Source organism: Bos javanicus, chromosome 6, assembly GCF_032452875.1.
Source record: "Bos javanicus breed banteng chromosome 6, ARS-OSU_banteng_1.0, whole genome shotgun sequence".
Lineage (NCBI taxonomy): Eukaryota > Metazoa > Chordata > Mammalia > Artiodactyla > Bovidae > Bos > Bos javanicus.
In genome coordinates this window covers 100,587,467-100,611,243 of record NC_083873.1, presented here as the reverse complement: position 1 = coordinate 100,611,243, position 23,777 = coordinate 100,587,467, and the positions used below count along the sequence as shown (strand labels likewise).

General features: G+C 40.0%; 1 protein-coding gene across 2 annotated transcripts in view; it reads right to left on the bottom strand.

Moving 5' to 3' along the window:
• The window catches only part of ARHGAP24 (Rho GTPase activating protein 24), a 914,624-nt gene that overhangs the window by 559,704 nt on the left and 331,143 nt on the right, over window positions 1-23,777 (bottom strand). The window contains exon 1 of one of the 2 annotated variants that reach the window (XM_061420698.1): window positions 3,398-3,813. The exons of the other annotated variant lie outside the window; for it this stretch is intronic. The gene's annotated coding sequence lies outside the window, so the exon portion shown is untranslated. Of the gene's footprint in view, window positions 1-3,397; window positions 3,814-23,777 lie in introns of those variants that run through there. 2 annotated transcript variants of the gene reach the window in all.

The window sequence follows — 23,777 nt, the reverse complement described above, 5'->3', positions numbered from 1 at the left end:
GGAAGACACAGCTAAAAATGAAGGGCTTTGAAGAGCTTTTAGTCCCTGAACTAAGGCATTTAGAGCTGCTGTTATAGGTCTCTGGGGTCTATCAAAGGTTTTAGAACACGGGACTTACACAGTTAGATCTGCACTTTACAAAGATTAATTGTGGCAATGCCACAGTAGAATGGAGATACTGCTTAAAAGCACACATGTGCACAGTATCCTCTGAAAATTGAACATTCTTTGACTTCATCACAATAATCCCTCCACTTCCAAATGGGCTTTTATTTAGTGCTGAAACCATCATAATCTTGTAAAGTTTGAGTTTATATAGCAAAGACAGATGGGTTACCATTGCAGACTCAATATGAAAGTCCAACTCTTCCCATGAAGAATATTAACTTCATGGCTAAGTGGCCTATTTATGACTTTAATTTTAAATACCTTTTTCCATCTGGGAGAAATATTAATCATTTAATCACAAATTTAAGTGTAAACAGGCATCTTTTTTATTTTAAATCTCTTCTGCCTTTTTCCTCAGAAAAAGGTGATCAGGATAGAATGGCTACCTCAGGTTCTTGTTATTATCAAACTTCTCCACACTCATGTGTGACCAACTGGGTGGCTGTCCCTCCCTACTGAGGGGTTTTCCAGGTGGCAGTAGTGGTAAAGAACCCTCCTGCCAATGCAGGAGATGTAGACACTAGGGTTCGATACCTGGATCCAGAAGATGCCCTGGAGAAAGGCACAGCAGCCTACTCCAATATTCTTGTCTGGAGAATCCCACGGACAGAGGAGCCTGGTGGGCTACGGTCCATGGGGTCGCAAAGAGTCTGCCATGACTGAAGTGACTTTGCTTGCATACATGCTCTCTTTACCGGGCTCCAAGCTGGGCCTCCATCTACCTCTCCCATTTTATTTTTCCAAGGCATTCAGCTTTACCAAAAAATTGAAACATGGCAGAAAGAAGGAAACAGCATTGCATAAGCTCAACTCATGGGAAAAGAACCCTTCAACATTGGCCATAAAAGAAACCACAGGAGAACAACCACAGGTAACAAAGAGGGTCCTTCAGCAAACATGTTCTGCAAACACGAAGAACAAGAACCAGATGTATCGCCAGGACTTTGCATCATCAGCACTATGTACTTTCAGCCCTGAGAAACCAATCAGGACACTAATAGAACCAGAAAGAAAACACACTTCAGTGGGCCAGTAGGTCACAGCCAAACTATTCAGGGCACTGTTGGTAAACAGCAAACTAGGCTTTGACCAAGAAGACACCAAAATAAACAGACTCGAGCTACTCATTACCACCTGTGGCACATTCCTAGCCCTTCCTGCCCTACCCCGCCTCCACTTTCCTAACCCTCTCCCTTCACCCTCAAGAATCCAAGATCACATAATCAATAAGACCTTGACAATGAGAACTCTCTGAGTTTTGACCACTGCTCTCCCGAGCAAAACCTGAAAGGATTTCACTGGGAATTACAGACCAGAACACTTTCCACTTTTACACTGAAGTTTACACTTTTGTCTGATTAGGTGCATCGGTATTTGTTCTGCGCTGACTTCGTTTTTTCTTGCGAACACAGTTCTCACCCCCACTTATTATCAAATCTGTATTTTCAAAATGGTTCAAATTCACTGTATATACAGCCCACAAGAACATAACTGAGAAATCATCCTCCTCTCAAACTCAAGCCCCTGTGATTAAGTAATAAAACCAAATAACACAATTGAAATAAAACCAAATAACACAGTTGAAAGCCAAGGACAAGACTGAGTTTCAGCAGGCTTTCCCACGTAGAAAGGACCACAGAGTCTCCTTCTTTTTATCACTCTAGCTGTGTATTCCTTACACAAACCTCAAAGTAAAGTCCAGATCTGAACAAGTTCACAGTTTTCCCCTTACTCTCACTTAAAGGTCTTTCACCAAGAAGACACCCTCTCTGAAGGGTAAGAGGATTTTATTTATCTTAAGGTTTTGTCAATATCTCCGTCCTCCAAGATGTCTAAGGGGAATTCTCTGACAACTCAGTAATGGCTCTAAAGAGAACAGATTTCTCCACTTGCTACCTGAAGGTCAGGCACCCAGGGAAGACAAAAAGGGGAATTGTATTATTGGGCTTTCTTAGAGGTTGAAATATCCCCTGAGAAGAGGAAGTATTAAGAAATTTAAAAGGGAGAGTGAGGTCTTAATAAGTCTAATGTGAGCTTTATATTTGTTTTCTGTCTTTTTCTAATATATTAACTGTGTGTTTTTTATATTTTATGATGCCCAGCCTAATACCAACACCCATTCTTGCCCTTAATGGTTGGTTCTGAGGTCTAATTAGAAGCAGGAGACAGATTGTTTGTATTTAATCTGTCTGTCCATCTTCTTCTCAGTAATTGAGTAAAGCTCTTAACTCTACTGTAAATATCCCTGAGTTTCAATTAATTTGCTCAACTTAATAGACACAGCAACACATACTGTTTTACTTATGGATAAGCAGACACGTTGCAACTTTTATATTTCAAATACGCGTGGTTTATTTACTTCCTCATTTTAGAAAGAGATGAGATAATAATGTCCTGCTAGGTTTACCAAGAAAGAGTAAGCTACGATGGAAACAGAAATATATTGGAAATGATATTTTAAATGAATTAATATATGCATAGAGTACAAGGCAGTCTGGGTTCCTATTACTAGCTGGTATTGAAAACCTAACACCTCTAAGGAATCCAGAGTAATATTATCTACCCTTCTATTTGAGGACTTGTACAAGAAACGCAGTCTGAAGTAGTCTTTTTTTTAATGATAACATATTACATATCTCTATACTCGAAAGAGGTCAGATACTTCCTCGAAAAGTTTCCTTTTAAAAAATCTAAACAAATTCTTTTGGGTGACTGAAAACTCACCAAAGATTCCCAAAGGCTTTGTTTACAATTACAGTATCTACTATTAAAACATATCTCTGAATGGCTGTTATCTAGAAAACTCTCGTGATATAAGACACTAACGGAAACGAGCAGCGGAGAAGGGGGCGGATAGTGAGGGAAGTAAACTGCGGAGTCTTTATTCCTTCCTTCTATTTTTAAGCCTAGAAACGAGTATTATCAGCTTGCTCTGTTTTCTTCCTTTTAAAAATAATAATAAAGGAGCATTGTTCCCCATCATCTACATGCACGCGTACGCGCGCGCGCGCACACACACACACACACACACACACACACGCTCACACACACACACACACTGCACCAGCACGGGATTCCTGCGGTCCCTCCTCGCCCCCTGCAGCCCCCACGCGGGTCGCCCGCAGGTGTGCCCGCAGCCCCCCGGGCGCAGGCGAGGCCAGGTCCCAGCCCCCCCGAGGTCACCTCGGAGCACATCACTCCCCCCCACGCCCCAAACCAGGTCACCTACCCTGCTCGGAGCGCACGACAGAAGGCGGACGGCGACTGCTCCGAAGAAAAAGACCCCCAGGACGAGCAGGAAAAAAAATTAAGCGGGGAGGGCAGTCCCTTACTTCCCACAACAAGGGGAAGTATTGCGCCCCATGCACTGGGTAGCTCCGCAGCCGCGGTTTCGGAGGAAATGCGCGGCGGCAGAAGGAGCTGCGGCTGGGGTGGAAAGTTGGGGGTGGTTCCCCCCAGCCGCCCGCGCGTCGATCCGCTCCGGTCCCCGCCGCAGTCTTGACAGCTCCCCCGGCCTTCGAGACCCTCCGAAGCCCCGCCGCCGGTTTCCAGCCGGAGCTGGGCTGAGTTGCCACATGCACTTGAGAGATCCTAGCAGTTGCGCACAGAAGAGTCCCAGAAGTTAGAAAGAGTGATTGTGTGTGAATGTGTAAATATACAGTACAAGAGGCTGGAACAACTGAGCGGGGCCAACCCTCAGACGCAGCCCGGGGTTTCAGATTTCATTTGGCAACTGGCAGCTTCAGAAGATTCGAGCCGCACGACGGGGGAGGCAGGAGGAGCCCGGTCCTCGCCCAGCGCCTCCCTACTGGGTTATCTTAGAGCCTGGGTGACACTGGGGGGTCCCCGGACCCTCGACGGCCAGACAGAGCCCTGCCTCGGTACCCCCGAGGCTGGCTTGACCCGTTTATTTCATTCATATCACAGACACACGTTGGTGTGAATCTGGGGCTGTAGGTGCGGAGAAGGGATGCCGAATACATATCCCTTTGCCTCCTAGAAGCTCAGCATGTCTTCGGCCAAACCCCACAAGGTTTTACTTGCTTCTGTCAGCTCTCTGTATAAAATCGTATTTCTCCAATCAGAATTACCTGGGTCATTAAACCCGTATTCCTAGAAATGTTTGTTTAGATGAATACTCTCTAGTTAGATCTTTAGAGAAATTCAAAGCATAATTACTTCCTTATCATGGTTTAAGAGCTCTCAAAATTATACAGTATAAAAGAAAGAGGATGGGGTAGTAAACATTTTGCTGATGCAGTCCCCTCTCCTCCCACAATTTCAGATCTAGATATTATGGCACTGATTACCTGGAATGCCAACTCAACTATTAAAAAATATATATACGTATAAATATCTCTGCTTTAAAGTATTTAAAAACCATCACTATGGGTCTCCAGTGATATGGAAGAGCACACATTTAAATTTAGAAACACCAAAAATAAAAGTCTGTGTGGACACATGTGTTTCTTTCTTTTTTTTTTTTTTCTTTTACCTTTCTTTTTCTGGTTTCTTGTAGTCTTTCTTTCTGGTGATCTGTCTCATCCTGGCTTGATGTCCCACTAGAAAATTGATTTTCTGGTGGAAGAATTCTCAACCATCTAATTAAGCTCTGCAGGGAAAAAATTCTTTGGGTATTTCTTTTTTTAAATGTGTGTTGAATTCCTAACCAGAAGCAGTGTAACTTATTTTCTAATTGGTAGGAATAAATGACCTTCGCATGGCTTTACATATTCTACCTGAAGCCTGGCAGTTAATGCCAATGGCAGTTTTAGATGAAAGCTGGAAAATAATGAAATTAACCAAAATGAAATCTGCACACACTTGAGGGTCCCAAGAGCCTCAGGAAGATGTGTCAATGATTCAAGATTCTGACATTTAGAAAAGACAAGGAAGCTATCATGTTGGTAACTTAATTCAGGATATTACAACTACTACAACAAGCAACTTAGAATCAAGACAATACAAAATTGAACTCAACATGATTACTGTTGCTGCTGCTGCTAAGTCACTTCAGTTGTGTCCGAATCTGTGTGACCCCACGGACGGCAGCCCACCAGGCTCCCCCATCCCTTGAATTTTCCAGGCAAGAACACTGGAGTGGGTTGCCATTTCCTTCTCCAATGCATGCAAGTGAAAAGTGAAAGTGAAGACGCTCAGTTATATCCGACCCTCAGCGACCCCATGGACTTCAGCCTACTAGACTCCTCCATCCATGGGATTTTCCAGGCAAGAGTACTGGAGTGGGGTGCCATTGCCTTCTCCCAACATGATTACTGGGTAGTCCCTAATCCAAAAGGTTAAGACATGCCTCTGTGACACACCCTCACATCTAAGATCATTGCTTTCACATCTTCTGACCTCTGTCTCCATCCCTTCCAGTTCAGTTCAGTTCAATCACTCAGTCATGTCCGACACTTTGCAAACCCATGGACTGCAATACACCAGGCTTTCCTGTCCATCACCAAGTCCCATGTCTATTGAGTCAGTGATGCCATCCAACCATCTCATTCTCCATTGTCCCCTTCTGCTTTCAATCTTTCCCAGCATCAGGGTCTTTTCTAAAGAGTCAGTTCTTTGCATCAGGTGGCCAAAGAATTGGAGTTTCAGCTTCAACATCAATCCTTCCAATGAACACCCAGGATTGATCTCCTTTAGGATGGACTGGTTGGATCTCCTTGCAGTCCAAGGGACTCTCAAGAGTCTTCTCCAACACCACAGTTCAAAAGCATCAATTCTTCAGTGCTCAGCTTTCTTTATGGTCCAACTCTCACATCCATACATGACTACCAGAAAAACCATAGCTTTGACTAGATGGACTTTTGTTGGCAAAATAATGTCTCTGCTTTTTAATATGCTGTCTAGGTTGGTCATAGCTTTTTTTCCAAGGAGCAAGTGTCTTTTAATTTCATGGCTGCAGTCACCATCTACAGTGATTTTGCAGCCCAAGAAAAGAAAGTCTCTCTGTTTCCATTGTTTCTCCATCTATTTGCCATAAAGTGATGGGACCGGATGCCATGATCTTAAGTTTTTTGAATGTGGAGTTTTAAGCAAGCGTTTTCACTCTCCTCTTTCACTTTCATCAAAAGGTTCTTTAGTTCCTCTTTGCTTTCTGTAATAAGGGTGTAATCATCTGCATATCTGAGGTTATTGGTATTTCTCCCGGCAATCTTGATTCCAACTTGTACTTCATCCTATCTGGCATTTTGCATGATACACTCTGCATATAAGTTAAATAATCAGCATAACTATATACAGCCTTCACGTACTCCTTTCGCAGTTGGAACCAGACCGTTGTTCCATGTCCAGTTCTAACTGTTGCTTCTTGACCTGCATACAGATTTCTCAGGAGGCAGGTCAGGTGGTCTGGTGTTCCCCCTTCCACCTGAAATCATTTCATTGATGTGTATGATGTATGTGATTATCTTAAGCTAGACAGTACAACTGAAAAATGGGAAGAGTATCACTTGAGGATTAAGCAGCAGGGAAAGTATATCTACAAAACCCTGTCTTCCCCTCTCACTTCTCTGCAGAAAGAAAAGTGCCACTGTATTTGTTTTCTAGAAGCTCCTTAGGGATCTAGCAAAGATCTTTGTTACCAATCATATAAACTGAACTAGAAAATGCTTGATTGTCCACAGGACTCAAGTATGTCGCTATTGTTCAGTTGCTCAGTCACTTCCGATTCTTTGCGACCCTATGGACTGCAGCATGCCAGGCTTCCCTGTCCTTCACCATCTCCTGGAGTTTGCTCAGACTCATGTCCACTGAGTCGGTAATGCCATCCAACCATCTCATCCTCGGTTACCCCCTTCCCCTCCTGCCATCTTACTTTTCCCTCATTTGTGGATTAATTGGGACTAGAAGACATCTCTCATGCAGATTTTAGCAACTTCAAAGGAGAAATAAATTTGAAAAGAGGAGACTTGAAAGGTTCTACCCAGGGGAGGATGCCAATGTGATAGATACACACTCTAGGGGGTGTGGTGTCTGTCATTCAGTTCCCAAGGTCTTTGGTGAGAACTTGCGCGGGGTATCACTTAGAGCTGGACTTTGCCAGTCAACTCAATTCAGAGTTAAAGGCATTTCTTTTTCAGACCAACTCTACAAACCCCACAAGTGCTTCAAGGGTAAAAGCTAAGTTTCCAGGATTCTAAGTCATATCCTCAGAAGGAGTATAAAAGGTATGCAAAGTTTGAGAAGCTTTACAAGGAGATTTACAAGGGGGATGTGTGCTACTTTTAAGACCAGAGGGAGTTCAGGAATCTAGAAAAGAAATAGAAGGAGACAGAGGAGAAGTGTGTGGAGGAGGAGAGGAAGGAAGAGGAGAGAAAGCAGATAATGGCCTTATTATACTTGATCAAGTTGTTTGGATATCAGTATTGCCAGACTCAAGGACAGAAAAATATCCATGAACAAAGCCCCCTAGACACTGTTTCTGTCTTGTCACTTAGGTTAGAATTTAATTAGAGAAACCTTAGCAAGAATTTGTACAATCACTTTAATATTTGAAGTATGTGGATCCAATAGCACTATAAAACAAGTGTGGATTAAAATGTGTTTTAATTCGCTTGACTAATTTAAAAATTGTAAGGTTTTCCACAAGATTCCTTGCCAGATTCTTTGACGATCTTAGCATAGAGTAATGTATTGTCATGTTACCCACTGTCCATTAATATCAGATACTGGGACTCTTTAATTATGTTTTCTTTGGGGAAAACATAAATTCCTAAGAGGGCAAAAAACACAGTAACAAAACTGAATAGTCAAGAATTGCCAAAATCCTAACATTTCCTTCGGGTTGTCACCAACAATGCAGAATTTGTGTGGGTACTGGAATATGCCAAGATATGATTGCAGAATTAAGATTGAAGGCTGTGCTGTAGCTCAAGTCTGTTTCAAACCTTCAGTGTTCAGGTTTTCTTTTTATTTCCTAGGGGAAGTTTCTTTTTTGGTGGGGGGTTGGGGAGGAGTGTGAAATCCAGTTTTTTGTTTTTTTTTTTGAGTCTGTGTCTATCACATTGTCATCCTTCCCTGGTTAGAACCTTTCAAGTCTCCTGTTTGCAATTTTATTTCTCCTTTAAAGTTGCTAGAATCTGCATGAGAGATGTTTTCTAGTCCCAATTAACCCACAAATGAGAGAAAAGTAAGATGGCAGGAGGAGAAGGGGTTGTCTTAGCTAAATAAAGTAGAGGAAGATTAAGGGAGTTTTGTGCCCACCCTCATCCCAATACTTTGGATCACATGATCTAGGAAAAGGGGTAGCACTACTACTATTAAAATGTTAGGGCCAAAAAAATCCAATCAAATCCCCGTGAGGAAGGAGAGAAAGTATAAAACAGAGACAGGTACCTGTGGTGGAGTCCTTCCTGCCCCTATAATTTCATCACAGGTCTGCTCTCAGTCAAGGGCCTTCAAAGTGAAGCCACAAGCATGCAATACACCCATGTAGATCCTGAATGGACTAGAGTATCAACCATTACTATAAACTTTTATCTAATGGATTTATTTTTGGTTGCAGCCAGTATCATACTCCATTGTCCCCTATGTGTTAGTCACTGAGTCATATCTGACTCTTTGCAACCCCATGAACTGTACCCTGCCAGGCTTCTCTGTCCATGGCATTCTTCAGGCAAGAATACTGGAGTGGGTAGCCATTCCCTTCTCCAGGGAATCTTCCCGACCCAGGGAACAAACCCAGGTCTCCTGCATTGCAGACAGATACTTTACCATCTGAGTCACTAGGAAACCCCTAGGTCTTCAAATTAGATGGTACACACACACAAAAATAATCCATGATTACATTCACTTTTAAAATAGTGTTCTTTTTTTGTCTAATTACAAAATTAATATATGTTCAACTCAGGAAACTGGGGAGCTGCAAAGAAGCATAAAAGAAGAAACCAAAAATTGCCATGATCTCACCATACAGAGAAAAAGTATTACTAACATTTTGAGTATATCTAAATGTTTATTCACCTCTGTGTGCATGCATGTGTGTGTGTGTGTGTGTGTGTGTGTTAAATAATGGTTTGGTTCACATTATCAACCAAAGCAAGACTGTCTTTGCATGGGCTGCAAATGGAAACCTCAGTTTCCAATTAAAATGGTTTTCTTTTATTCTTTTTAGAGCCAGACTGTGGAATTTACTGGACTCTGTTAAAGAACAAAACTCTCCCCTCCAAGATATGCAGACTCCCTCCAGTGAGCTCCCAGAAAAATTCCCTGCTTTATGCTTTCACATTCTTTCAGTGGCCATTTCTAAATCTCTCCCTTACTAGGATTTCCTTGACCTTGTTGACTCAAAATTTCTCTAAGATAGTCTTTATGTTCCTGTCCTTCACATCCCAGCTCTTCTTTCTCTTCCTGAATACAAGTATGCACGTGTGCACCCCCCGACACACCCACCATGTACATTCACACGCACATGCACACCCACAGTGAAACGTTCCCCCAGACGTGAGACTTTCCGCTCGTAGACTCAGCTCTTAATATTAAAAACTAACATAAACATAAAATATTTCAAAATCTAATTCCATCTGAGTAATACCAAGATGGGCTTAGATTCAAGATACATACCTTTTTGTAAATTTCAAGCTCATTCTCATGCTGGAATCTTCTCTCATGTTGGAATCTTAAGTTTGTGTTCTTTCAAAAATTAAACACTGCCATTGAAATAAAACCATCTGCTCCTAAGAATTATTTACTTGTAGGCTACCTAAATTATGTGTGACTTATAAGTGGTTTCCATTTTTAAGCAGATAGAAAGTAAGTGATAAGTAGGTTCTTTACATGTGTTTAATTCCAGTGTCATATATTCTAAGCCTTATCATTTGTCCAGAATACTCTCATTTCACCCTATTTCCATCATATTCCAAGCTCTTTCAATAACGGATGTACTTTTTGCCTACTTTTCCATTTTTCCATCCTTAGAATTGCCTGCTTTATCTAGTTTCAGATAATTTTAAATTAAAGAAAAAAAAAGAAAAACCTTTACCTCATTATGGATTCTTGTCCCAATGATAGGAAATATACAGTCTAGATTCAAAGTTGAGCTGTTAAGACTGCTAATGGCTTTGGATATTAGGCACAATTGATCCCATTCTTGAGTAAATATTATTTCTCTGGTTTGGGCTGTTAACTAGAGACTTGGAGGTCGACATTAAGTAACTTAAAACCAGTGAGGTTTAATAAAATAAAATGTTTTCTCATTACAGAGACATAATCATCAATTTTTTAAACCATCCTGCTTGAAAACTAAATAAGAAAGTGTCAATGAATCAAAATAATTCATTCAAACACATTACTAAGGATGACGACATTAATAATGATTATAATTGTAAAGTTATAGGAGTATCCCTTAGAGTTTTTAAAGTGTCTTCCTATATATGATGTCTTTTCATTGCAGCAGCCCTATGAAAAATCTCTTATTGCTTACTCTTTACACAAGAAAGATCAGAGAGAAGCACTGGATACGCCTTGTTCAGGATCATATAAGCTAATCAAGGGTGGAGATAAGACCTGAATTCAAGCCATTTGAGTACAAATTGTGGATTCTTTTCATTCAGGTGTCAGCAGCAGCATCTCCCTATACAAAAGACAGTACAATTCCCCTTTCACACATCATTTATACTGGTCAAGTGCTTGACAATAATTGTATCATTACATTCTTCTATGAGAAGGGAAAACTATCATTCTCTTGCAGATCAGTTTTAAGTCCTATTTTAGGTATTAATTTTAGTGTCCTTTCCTACCAAACCTTTTATTCATGTTTCCAAAAAATGACAAAATTAACTATTCTCCCTCTTTCTCTCTTGGCTCACCATTTGCTGGAGGTGATAATGAACATCGAATTGGCCACAAAACAGGCAGAAATATCAGGAAGAACAGCAGGCAATTTAGATAATTCACAAACTTGAAAATTACTTCCTAAGAAATGATTATTGGTTTTAAGATGTTGAAGTAAAACTGAGAAAAAATTGAAATTAGAAGTCTGCTTAAGACATAGAAAAGATAGATGTCGATTACATAAAGAACAGAGATGGAGATAACTAGTTCTTCAATATTTGAAAAATTACCAAACATAAACTTCCTTGGGAAATCAACAAAAATAATGCAATTTTTGAAAGATTTTCAAAGTAATATTCCATAATAGTGACCAAAGGGCAGTTCAAGATGTGGGCTATTAAGCAGACAAAACAAAACAAAAAACCAAACACATACACAAAAAAAACAAACAACAAAACCAGATAGGACTGAAAAATTATTATCCTCTCCTTTTCTTCTCTCAAATTTCTCAATTTCTTTCAAAGTTTAGAAATGCTAGCAAGCAAGCTTTTTGCAGGCTTGCTTTGCAAAAGTGGAGAGGTTGGGCTGGGAGTAAGGAATGAACTGTAACAGTAAGTGTTGAGGCTGAGGAGATTTCGTGGTTAAGTTTCTCAATGCCAAGCAGTCTGTCTGTCCTAGATGACTTCAACGGAAGACACTCTGTCTGGTATGTTTTCCTCAAGAATTGACAGACCAGTGAAAGAGGCTTCTATATGGCTCTTGTTGGGAAAATGTCCAATGAGATGGAAACAGAAGCAGCAAGACTTCAGCCCAAGACCAGTGCATTTTCAAGGAAGAAAGATGCTTATAGATGGGACATCAGGTGAGCCATTCTCTTGAACTTGGGGAAAGGGATTCCAAGTTCTTCAAGAAAGAGGTTTTCAAAAAAAATTAAACAAAAGTCAGAAAATGAGACCACCCTTTGGGGAGCCCAATAAAATAATTTTAAGATTCACTTAGAGAAATCCTCTCCTATCTGGGTTGGAGAAGGTGCTCTGCATCTGTGAAAAGAGCAGCAGCAGCTACAAGATCAGACCCAGCTGTGCCTTCGAGGCCCAACAGTGGAGCAGATTCAGCCACCAGGAAAGAGCGTGGACAGCAGAACTGACGCCTACAGCAGAGGAGTGTCAACGACTCCCAGAGAGAGGACCTCCAGGCCCTGTGAGGTGTAGGTGGGAGGCCCAGGGCCATGGCGGTTTCCACTGATCCTGCTGGGTAGAGACTCAGAGCCGAAGTCTAAAGCTTAGACTTCACTCGTGTAAACGTTCACTATCAATGTAAAGTTTTACCCATGTTCCTGCCTAAGTCCCTCTACATGTTGTGGATACTCAAGTTCTAACACAAGGAATTAGAAATTCAGTGTAGTTAAGCCCAATATTGGGAATTTTATGAAGAAAAATAATATTGGGAGAATGACAAATTTAAAAATGTAGATATTAACAGTTGCTATGTACATGGGTGCTTTCTTTATATGGTTGAGAGCATTAACAGTTTGGTTTCTTAGTCACGTCCAAGTCTTTGCGACCCCATGGACTGCAGCATGCCAGGCCTCCCTGTCCATCACCAACTCCCAGAGCTTGCTCAAACTCATGTCCATTGAGTTGGTGATGCCATCCAACCATCTCATCCTCTGTTGTCCCCTTCTCCTCCTGCCCTCAATCTTTCCCAGCATCAGAGTCTTTTCCAATGAGTCAGTTCTTCACATCAGGTGGCCAAAGTTTTGGAGTTTCAACTTCAGCATCAGTCCTTCCAATGAATATTCAGGACTGATTTCCTTTATGATTGACTGGTTGAATCTTGCAATCTAAGGGACTCTCAAGAGTTTTCTCCAACACCACAGTTCAAAAGCAGCAATTCTTCAGCGTTCAGCTTTCTTTATGGACCAACTCTCATATCCATACTTGACTACTGGAAAAACCATAGCTTTGACTGGACAGACTTTTGTCACAAAGTAATGTGTCTGCTTTTTAATATGCTCTCTAGGTTGGTCATAGCTTTTCTTCCAAGGAGCAAGCGTCTTTTAATTTCAGGGCTGCAGTTACCATCTGAAATGATTTTGGAGCCCCAAAAAATGAAGTTTCTCACTGTTTCCATCGTTTCCCCATCTATTTGAAAGCATTAAGTGAGTGAAGTGAAGTCACTCAGTCGTGTCCAACTCTTCGTGACCCCATGGACTGCAGCCTACCAGGCTCCTCTGTCCATGGGATTCTCCAGGCAAGAATACTGGAGTGGGTTGCCATTGCCAAACTCTTCCCAAATGTGAGACCTGGGCAGAATGCAAAGTCAACTCAGGCCTTGTCTTGTCTGTGCCTTCATGAAGTTCATGTACAATCACTGAGAAGGAGTGAACCTAAAAGTTTAGAGTAAATGTTTCCTTTTCCTTGAAGTTCAGACAGAAATGATGCTAAAATACCTTTATTCTTGGCTCAGATCAAGCCTCAGAAAGTTGCTGGCATCATCTTCAGAGGCAAACAAAAGGCTTATTCTTTCATATGATAATGTTACACCATTATTTTAGACAAACGCTAGCCTTCACTTTAACTGGTATATAAAGACGTCTTGATGTAATTTATATTTTTTCTCATTTGTTCTCTAAATTCTCAATGCATTGCTATATAAACCAGAAGACAATGAATGTATTTAATGTGAAAACTGTCCAGATACTTACCTGGTTTTTCTTAATATGCATTACACTGTGCATGAATAGACACTAATAGAAAAAGCACTCACTATTTATAAACAAATAACAGAAATTTACTGATAATATCAAATGCTTGAAAATCAGTTTACAAACATTAAAATAGTTTCTGAATTGAACATTCCGTGAGGAAAGCATAAAGTAACAACAAATTCCTTTTATCTTAACCATTAGCTTCAATCGCTTATCAAATTCTGGCAATCCCCTCCAGTATTCTTGCCTGGGAAATCCCATGGACAGAGGAACCTGATGGGCTACAGTCCTTGGGGTTGTAAAGGTCTGACATGACTAAGCGCACGCACACACACACACACACACACACACACACACACACTATATTTGGCTTGAAATTTCCCATACTTACTTAACCCAAACTTGACAAAATTTAGATAAATGTAATCTGTATGTTAAAAGTAATTCAAAAGTTGCCTTTTTTCTCCTGTGTCTGCTTTTCTTTTAGAGGATCATTATTAGGCCTGTTATAAAATTAATATTATAAAGCAAACATTTAAGTTTAAGCTACGTGCTGTGTGTAAAATGACTTACTAATTTCTCATGATGTGCTTCATTGGGTTTTAAGAATAGAATCAAATGGTTATCTAAAATAATCATATATTTTTCACACAAAGATTATATTAATTAAAAATTTTTGAGACTAAGGATTTATGTTATTTCAATGAAAGGAAGACTATAGCAATGTTGATCTTTCATTTTATTAATGAAAAAGTTAACTTTAGAACTAAAATATTTGTCTAAATGTAGGCTTTTCTGCACACAGCTCCTTTTAATAGGTTGTCATATTCAGAATTTATTTTGCAAAGAAAATCATTTCTAAACATAAAGTCCAGTAGGCCAAAAATTCAGTACTCTTATGCACACAGGGGACTCTTTCTGCTGCCTTCTGATGTCTATGCCTATGTTTCTTGTCAAGATTCCTGGGAGAAATATCAATAACCTCAGATGTGCAGATGACACTACCCTTGTGGCAGAAAGCGAAGAAGAACTAACTAAAGAGCCTCTTGATGAAAGTGAAAGTGGAGAGTGAAAAAGTTGGCTTAAAGCTCAACATTCAGAAAACTAAGATCATGGCTTCCAGTCCCATCACTTCATGGCAAATAGATGGAGAAATAATGGAAACAGAGAGAGACTATTTTCTTGGGCTCCAAAATCACTGCAGATGGTGACTGCAGCCATGAAATTAAAAGACACTTACTCCTTAGAAGAAAAGCCATGACCAAGCATATTCAAAAGCAGAGACATTACTTTGCCAACAAAGGTCTGTCTAGTCAAAGCCATAGTGTTTCCAGTAGTCATGTATGGATGTGAGAGTTGGACTATAAAGAAAACTGAGCACTGAAGAAGTGATGCTTTTAAACTGTGGTGTTGGAGAAGACTCATGAGAGTCCCTTGGACTGCAAGGAGATCCAACCAGTCCATCCTAAAGGAAATCAGTCCTAAATATTCACTGGAAAGAATGATGTTGAAGCTGAAACTCCAATTCTTTGGCCACCTGATGCAAAGAACTGACTCATTGGAAAAGACCCTGATGTTGGGAAAGATTGAAGGCAGGACGAGAAGGGGAGGACAAAGGATGAGATGGTTGGATGGCATCACCTAGATGGACATGAGTTTGAGCAAGCTCTGGGAGTTGGTGATGGACAGGGAAGCCTGGAAAGCTGCAGACCATTAAGTTGCAAAGAGTTGGACATGACTGAATGACTGATCTGAACTGAACTGAATGCACTCAATCCATGTTGACTTTGTAATTACTATTTCTGTTTCTGAAATACTATATAATTTTGTATAATAAATGTAGATAGACATATTAATAATAAAAATTTTGCATTTGCACTTTATTGAGATAAGATTAATGACCTTATGATTGCATTTTTATTTAATAGCTGCAGGAATACCCCTTGAAAATAGCCATTTCCGGGGAGAAGCCACTATGCTTAAATGTAAGCTAATAGTCCAAGAACACACAGTTTTGTAATAACCTAGGACAGCATGACAAATTTATGTGATCAATAATAATAATCGTAATAAATAAATACTAATAAATATAATAAAACAACTAATGAACTTTAATAAGTCAATCTACAGATATTTATCAGTAATCTGTGTGGGGTTTGAGTAGTCATGAAGCTTTAATTTAAAAAGTGAAGTATTTACTTAAAAGCCTGAAATAAGATTATAAATTACCTACACTGAGTGATGTTTACTAATATCATTGGTAATTCTTAAACACAATAAAGTTGAGATTTATTTACCTGTATAAATAGCCTTTTAAGTATTCATGACATAAAGTCTCAATATTCAAAGATTAGGGATGAAGAGTAAGTATCCAGCTTCATTCTTCATTTAGTTTATATTTTCTTCAAAATAGAAATACAAAAAAAAGAACTTTGTGTGTAAGTTAAAGGCAAAACATTCTTATAGAAAGAGAAGGCAGATGATAGATGTGTTGATACCTACATAGTAACCCACTATCCTTTTTCCTAACCTCCTGTTCAGATTGACATCCCAAGAAATTGCAGAAACATGGGAGCCTATCTCATTTCACTCCAGATTTCCAATACCAATGGCCTTATCCTGGGGGAGAGAAAGAAAGGAAAGGACAAAAATATAGCAGCTTTGTCTGAGAACTAAAATATCATAGGCTCAAACAAAATCTCACTAATACTTCCTCTACTTACATAGAAGTTGTGACTAACAAAATGCAAATTGCTGCTGAAATCATAAAACTTGGTGTCATGATGCCTTTTATTAATCAATAGGATTCTAAAAATACAACCACTTATATGCAAGGAGACTTTTAAATATTTTCATGTTTATGGAGTCCCCAGTTGTTGGAAAAAGACTGGGGATCTCACCTTAGAATGTTCCCTCTTTTTTAGTGTCACCATTGTTCTTTGGGAGAATTGTGCAAAGAGAGATAACACACACAGATGGTAACTACTCTTCTCAAATAGCATGCACAGCATTAATTCATAACACAATTCATTGCAGAGCATATTTAGAGTCCACAGTCTAAATTTCCTGCTACTACAGTTATACCAACAGGGACATGAAAGAAATGTGCATAATAGATTTCTTATGAAAATTATTGAGCTGGTTTCAAAATAACTTAATTATTATTGCTACCTTTAATGGAACTCATTAAAATGGTTGTCATGAGTCTATTGAGATGGTTCCACTATAATTCAGTTTTAATTAACTTGATCATTATTTTTAACTATGCTAACAAACAAGCTATGCTGCAATCTCATCTTAACCTTGGATCTTTCAGCACAGAATTTAGAGATTTAAACCCTTTTCTTTCTTTCTGTTTTAAATTGCTGTAGTGATACTGAACAAATTACATTATTAAAATTGACTGCTTCCTGTTCTCATCAATTAGTCTTTCATTAGCAACCTTCAATATATTTATGTTCCAAGAAGATTTCAACTGCTCTCCTGCCTGGCCTCCACTAGCTTTATATTGCAGGATACAAGGACTCTGACATGAACAGTGCATATATTGATATTCGTGTCGTGTAAGTACAAAACTTCAAACATTTTAAAATATACCATGGACCTGTCATGCTTTTGAGGTATTTTGGAGATAATGGAGGTATTTTTCATTGTTTAAAAATGAAAGTGCTCAAGTCTGATAGTTCAATATACAATGCGACCTGTGTGTGTGTGTTCAGTCATTAGGTCATGTCCATGGACTGTCCCATGGACTGCAGCACTCCTGGCTCCCTTATCCTTTACTGTATCCTGGAGTTTGCTCAAATTCATGACCATTGAGTTAGTCATGCTATCTAACCATCTCATCCTCTGCCACCCCCTTCTCCTTTTGCCATCAATATTTCTCAGCATCAGGCGGGTCTTTTCCAATGAGTAGGCTCTTCATATTAGGTGGCCAAAGTATTAGAGCTTCACCTAGATTACTGTTAATAATACGATTCTATGAGATTTTCACCCTTCTTGTTTAACTTATATACAGAGTACATCATTAGAAATACTGGGCTGAAAGAAGCACAAGCTGGAATCAAGATTGCAGGGAGAAATATCAGTAACCTCAGATATGCAGGTGACACCACCCTTATGGCAGAAAGTGAAGAAGAACTAAAGAGCCTCTTGATGAAAGTGAAAGAGGAGAGTGAAAAAGTTGGCTTAAAACTCAACATTCAGAAAATGAAGATCATGGTATGTGGTCCCATCACTTCATGGGAAATAGATGGGGAAACAGTGGAAACAGTGACAGACTATTTTTGGGGGCTCCAAAATCACTGCAGATGGTGATTGCAGCCATGAAATTAAAAGACACTTGTTCCTTGGAAGGAAAGTTATGACCAACCTAGACAGCATACTTAAAAGCAGACACATTACTTTGCCAAAAAAGGTCCATGTAGTCAAAGCTATGGTTTTTCCAGGAGTCGTGTATGGATGTGGGAGGTGGACTATAAAGAAAGCTGAGTACCAAAGAATTGATGCTTTTGAACTGTGGTGTTGGAGAACTCTTGAGAGGTCCTTGGACTGCAAAGAGATCAAACCAGTCAATCCTAAAGGACATCAGTCCTGAATATTCATTGGAAGGACTGATGCTGAAACAGAAACTCCAATACTTGGCCACCTGATCCAAAGAACTGACTCATTTGAAAAGACCCTGATGCTAGGAAATATTGAAGGCAGAAGGAGGGGATGACAGAGGATGAGATTGTTGGGTGGTATCACTGACTCAATGGACATGAGTTTGAGTAAGCTCCAGGAGTTGGTGATGGACAGGGAAGCCTGGCATAGTGCAGTCTATGGGGTTGCCAAGAGTCAGACACGACTGAGCGACTGAACTGAACTGATGAGATTGGGAAAACTATACAAATCTTCCCAGATGCTTTACTCAATGAAATTGTAAAGGGTGGAGCCAAGAGGCTGGAATAAGATACTGCAAAAATGCCATCCATTAAGTTAAGTGACTTCCTAGAAACTCCTAACAGGAAGCCAACCCACTTATTCTATAAGAACCATGGATTTTCCCCAAAGATCCTTATTTTTTGTTAATTTTGGCATCAGTTTCTTCAAAAGTCTTTTCCTCACTTGCTGGCTGACCTCCTGCCACTATATATAACCACTATATATGACCTCCTGCCAACATACACACACACACACACATACATACATATAAAATACACACACACACACAAACATATATGTAATGCTCTAGTAACAGATACAAGTCTTGTTTGGTCCCTATTAAATGGCATTCTTCTCATCAGAGATTTACAGATGAAATATCAGCTCCTGTCCCTCTGCCCATTCATCCCATAGGTGTGTGTTCTTCAGCTGGGAGTCATTAGCATCATGATGGTACTTCACAGAACATAAAACATGGATATAAAATAAATTATTTCATGTGAACCAAAAAGCACAGTGGCTGACATAGTTAACAAATAAGACGTTTTAGTATTCCTATGAGTCAGACTTGGTCATCTTCCATCAAGTCTCTGCCATCTTTACCCAGAGCAAACACTCATGAATGAGCACTCATCCCCAGTGCTCTCTGAGACCTTGACCTTCATGACGCCCACAGATGTGACATTACAGAATCAAGATGGCCACTCCACTCAATATGAACGTTTGTGGTAAACACTGGGAAAGACGAAGATTTCAGATACAAAAGTCAGGAAGATGTTCTCTGGAAAGCTGACAAGTTGAGTCAAGTAACACATATCTAGTTTGAAAAAAAAAAAAACAAAACATGATGTTATCCAGCTTTCCAATTAGCTGTCTAGCCAAATTGCTAATTGAATTTCCCATCCTATCCTTGGAATTCCTTACTTTACTTTTTTTAAAATCTTTTCTCTATCACTTATCTCTGTTTTTTAAAATTATTGATTGCTATGCAGTTGATTTACAATGTTGTTCTAGTTTCTGCTATACAGCAAAATGAATCAGTTATACATACACATTTATCCACTCTTTCTTACATTCTTTTCCCACGTAGGTCATTACAGAGTATTGAGTAGAGTTTTATACACTACCAGAATAACCTAGAGCAGGTTTATAGAGCCAGGCAAAGGATTGCTGAAGACAAAGGGGAAACAAGATGGCAGTTCTGAATCCTCTTCTTCTTGAGCCTCTCTCAGAGACTTCCCACTTTCACAATAAAATGCCCACTCTGACTTCTGAGATGGAATGTCTAGGATGCCTTTCTTTATTAAAAACTGATTCTGTCTTCACTCTTAAATGAAGATGAGTTTTAATTCAGCCTGTTATGTACCTAAAACCTAGTGTGAGCAATGGCTGTGGCCACAATCCCAACCCAGTAGTCTAACTTCAGAGGTGGGTCTGACTGATGTAGAAGAAGAACACAGGTTCTTCCCTGAGAGTGAGAGTGGGAGGACCAGAACTAGACCTGAAAAGGTGATTTTTCCTGGCCAGTTTTCCATTTTTGCTAGAAAGCAAAAACACAAGCTTATCTGCTAACTTCAGAGACAGAGGATAAAGATAGAAGTTGCAGAGACTTTGCTGTGTCCCAGTCCCCAGGGAAGAAGAGAAATCCTTGCTGAAAGGAAAGGCTATTTGTAGTTACAAAGAAAAAGCAAAGATCAACAGAGAGCAGGAAAACAAGGTAGGAAGCAAGCCCGAAATACAGCAGGATCCTGGGTGACGTTGACTCGGCTCTGGGTTGCTCCTCCTCTGGCCAGCTCACAGCTGGAAGAGCCCTCAGCTCAAATACTTAGTAGTCAGAGGACTAGGAGGACTGGAAACAAGCTAACCTGGAGCCCTCTTACGGCAGCAGGTAATATATCCCTAACAACTTTGATTGAACTTATGGTACCTTTTCATATAACTATTTTTCACATGGTGGATAGGTCTTAGAGCATTTCTGTTAGATGGAATTGTATTTATATGATGAGATACTACCTTTGAAATAGTAATCAATGCATTTTTATTTCTAGGATTCTCTTTTCCCCTGTGCCTTCAGTCTATCAGTTCACTTGTTTTAGGCAAAGGGCAGCACAGGGAAAATGATGAAAAACAGCAGCAACCAAAAAAAAAAAAAATATATATATATATATAGATAGATAGATAGATAAAGATATATAGGTATATGTTAAACAGGAAGGAAATCTAAGGAAGAAGGGAAATATGTATAGGTGAATTACCACTTTGCTGTATAGCCGAAACTAATACAACATTGTAAAGCAATTATACTCTTAAAAAAAAAAAAGCCTATGGCTTAGGCCAAGCCATAGGCTTCAACTGGCATAGGACTGGTTCAGTTCAGTTCAGTTCACTTGCTCAGTTGTGTCCGACTGACTCTCTGTGACCCCATGGATCGCAGCACACCAGGCCTCCCTGTCCATCGCCAACTCCCGGAGTTTTATGAATAGGCAATAGACTTGGTGAGAATACCTTGTGATTTAGAGACAGCTTCTTCCCTGGTGGCTCAGCTTGTAAAAAAATTCGCCTACAATGCAGGAGACCTGGGTTTGATCCCTGGGTTGGGAAGATCCCCTGGAGAAGGGAAAGGCTGCCCACTCCAGTGCTCTGGCCTGGAGTGTTCCAGGGAACGTACAGTCCATGGAGTTGCAAAGAGTCAGACATGACTGTGCAACTTTCATCCTTCACTCTAGTCTAGAAAGAAGTTCTCGATGTGGTGAAATAGAGCGGATGAAGGAGATGTGTTAAGAGGGTGAGAGACAAAGGAATGAGACGTAGAGCAACACACAGACTTGGGCAAAGACATGCTCTGAGACCTCCGAGCATGCACCTAAGTGATCACGCCCACTGCTTCCATCCAGGAGTTGTATGGGAAGTGAGCCATAGAGGGTCCAGTGTCCACCCGGGTAAACAAAGGATACCGTGCATGCAGAGAAGCTGTGCTAATCTCTCCCTTAGATAGCCCATCAGCCCCTATCCTTCCAACAGAAAAATTGACCATCTGTATAAGAGTTTGCTTAGTTCCTGTGTGGTCTTATATTACTTTCCAGATAGGCAACCTCCTTTCAACACTAAACTTGCCAATAGGCAACAGGGGCCACACTAAAAGGTAAAAGTGTCCTGGAAAATTGAAGAGGAGTGGTAAGAGGGAGCACCCCCCCAAACTCACGCAACATTATGTTTAGCTACCTTCACGGGTAAAGTCAGATAGTGTGATTATGCTAAGTTTTATTTTCATTCTAAGAGTTTTTACCTCGTTCTAGGATACTGAAGGGTATAAGCAAGAAATCAACATGGTCAAATTTGTTTACAGAGCAGCAGCCATGTAAAGAATGGAGAGAGGATGTGGGTTACTAACATTTATTATTACGAAGGAAACATTTCAGTCTAACAATCCTGGTAGACCTTTTGTGTATATTGCCTCACTTGATTGTTTAACCAAAGGTATGAAATTGAGAGATGTAAGTGACATGTCTTAAGTTATTTAGGGAATAAGCAAAACGTTCTGGGTTGAGAAACTAAACCTATCTAATCACTAGCATTCTTTCTTTTAGTTCTTGTTTTATTCCAGCTTCTCCAAACTTGATTTAGAAACAGCTGTTAATATCACAAAATTGGGGCTTGGATTTCATGCACATCAGTCATACTATTCTTTGTTTCCAGTTTTAAATGAAACCCCTTAAATCCTATTTCTTGTTACCAACAATGACCAAATCAGTAGTGAATTCTTACAGCACAGGGAATTTTGCTCAATGTTATGTGGAAGTTAGATGGGAGAAAGTTTAGGGGAAAATGGATACATATATACATGGAGCTGAGTCCCTTTACTGTCCACCTGAAACTATCACAACGATGTTAATCGGCTATACTCCAGTATAAAATTAAAAGTTGTAAAAAAATAAAGCTCATTATGTGAAAACTTTAAGAAAAAAAGGGTAGTAAGATTTTAGATGGTAACATCTTCTCATACCCAAATCCAGCACTCTTCAACATTATGAAACAGATACACGAAAGACTGAAATTCACATGATGAAATGCCATAGAGAAAACTGCAGCAAGGCAGCCATACCCACAAGGAAAGACCAATTTTACAACGATCCTCTTAAAGAGGATACAGTCATCACAGGTAGACAATTCTGACATTTAATAGCCTGAAAAGCAAACTTGCTCTCTATATTTATGAGTGGCAGCAGATCATGGATTAGGGCTTTGCAACCAGGAAGCAGCCTCCCTGTGACCTGTGAACCAAAAAGTAGGCAGCAGGTGAGTCCAAATTCAAGTAAGCAAACATCCAAGAGCAGAGGATGTAAGAAGTTCAAAGTCCATACAAACAATAAGCACTCAGGAGATCCTTATGAGTGGACTGAGCAGTTAAATGCATGAAGTCAAAGAGCCGGGAAAGAGTTCGTGTGGCATTGCAGGAGGCAGAAACTAGCAGGCAGAATAGATGCCTAGCCCTTGACGTGGAGAAAATGCTTTGAGAAAGAGACGGTTGGCCCTCTCCCCTTCACCCTGAAATTCTCCATGTAAGCCTGAAAATAGTCACTGGAGATGGGGTCCTTGAGAGTATAGAATGGAGACAACAGTCATGCAGAATATAAGGGAAATCATTTAGTACTTACTGAGCTTGAAATAGTCAATAAAACATTGTCAGTGAAGGCTAGACTACTTGTCACAATATTCCAACATCATCACCTGCATATGAAAGTTTCAATAGATAGATGTTAACACTGCATATTGCATAGTTTGTGGTTAATTCTAGACCCATCCGCAAACCTTTTTTTTTTTTTTTTCCTTTAAATTTATTTGGAGAGACAGGACTAGAAACCTAACCCAGGAAGAGAGAAAGTATTATTTAATACTCACTACTGCCTGTAAATCAGGCATCCCAGTGGCAGCAGTGGTAAAGAACCCACTTGCCAATGTAGGAGACATAAGAGACACGGATTTGATCCTTGGTTTGGGAAGGTCCCCTGGGTAAGATCCCCTACCCATTCCAGTAGTCTTGTCTGAACAGCCCCATGGACAGAGGAGCCTGGCAGGCTACAGTCCACAGGGTGGCAAAGAGTTGGACATGACTGTAGCGACTCAGCACACCTATAAATCAGTTGTGCAGTAGGCAAGAGTTTCTAAGGAGAAATTTGAAGTGAGT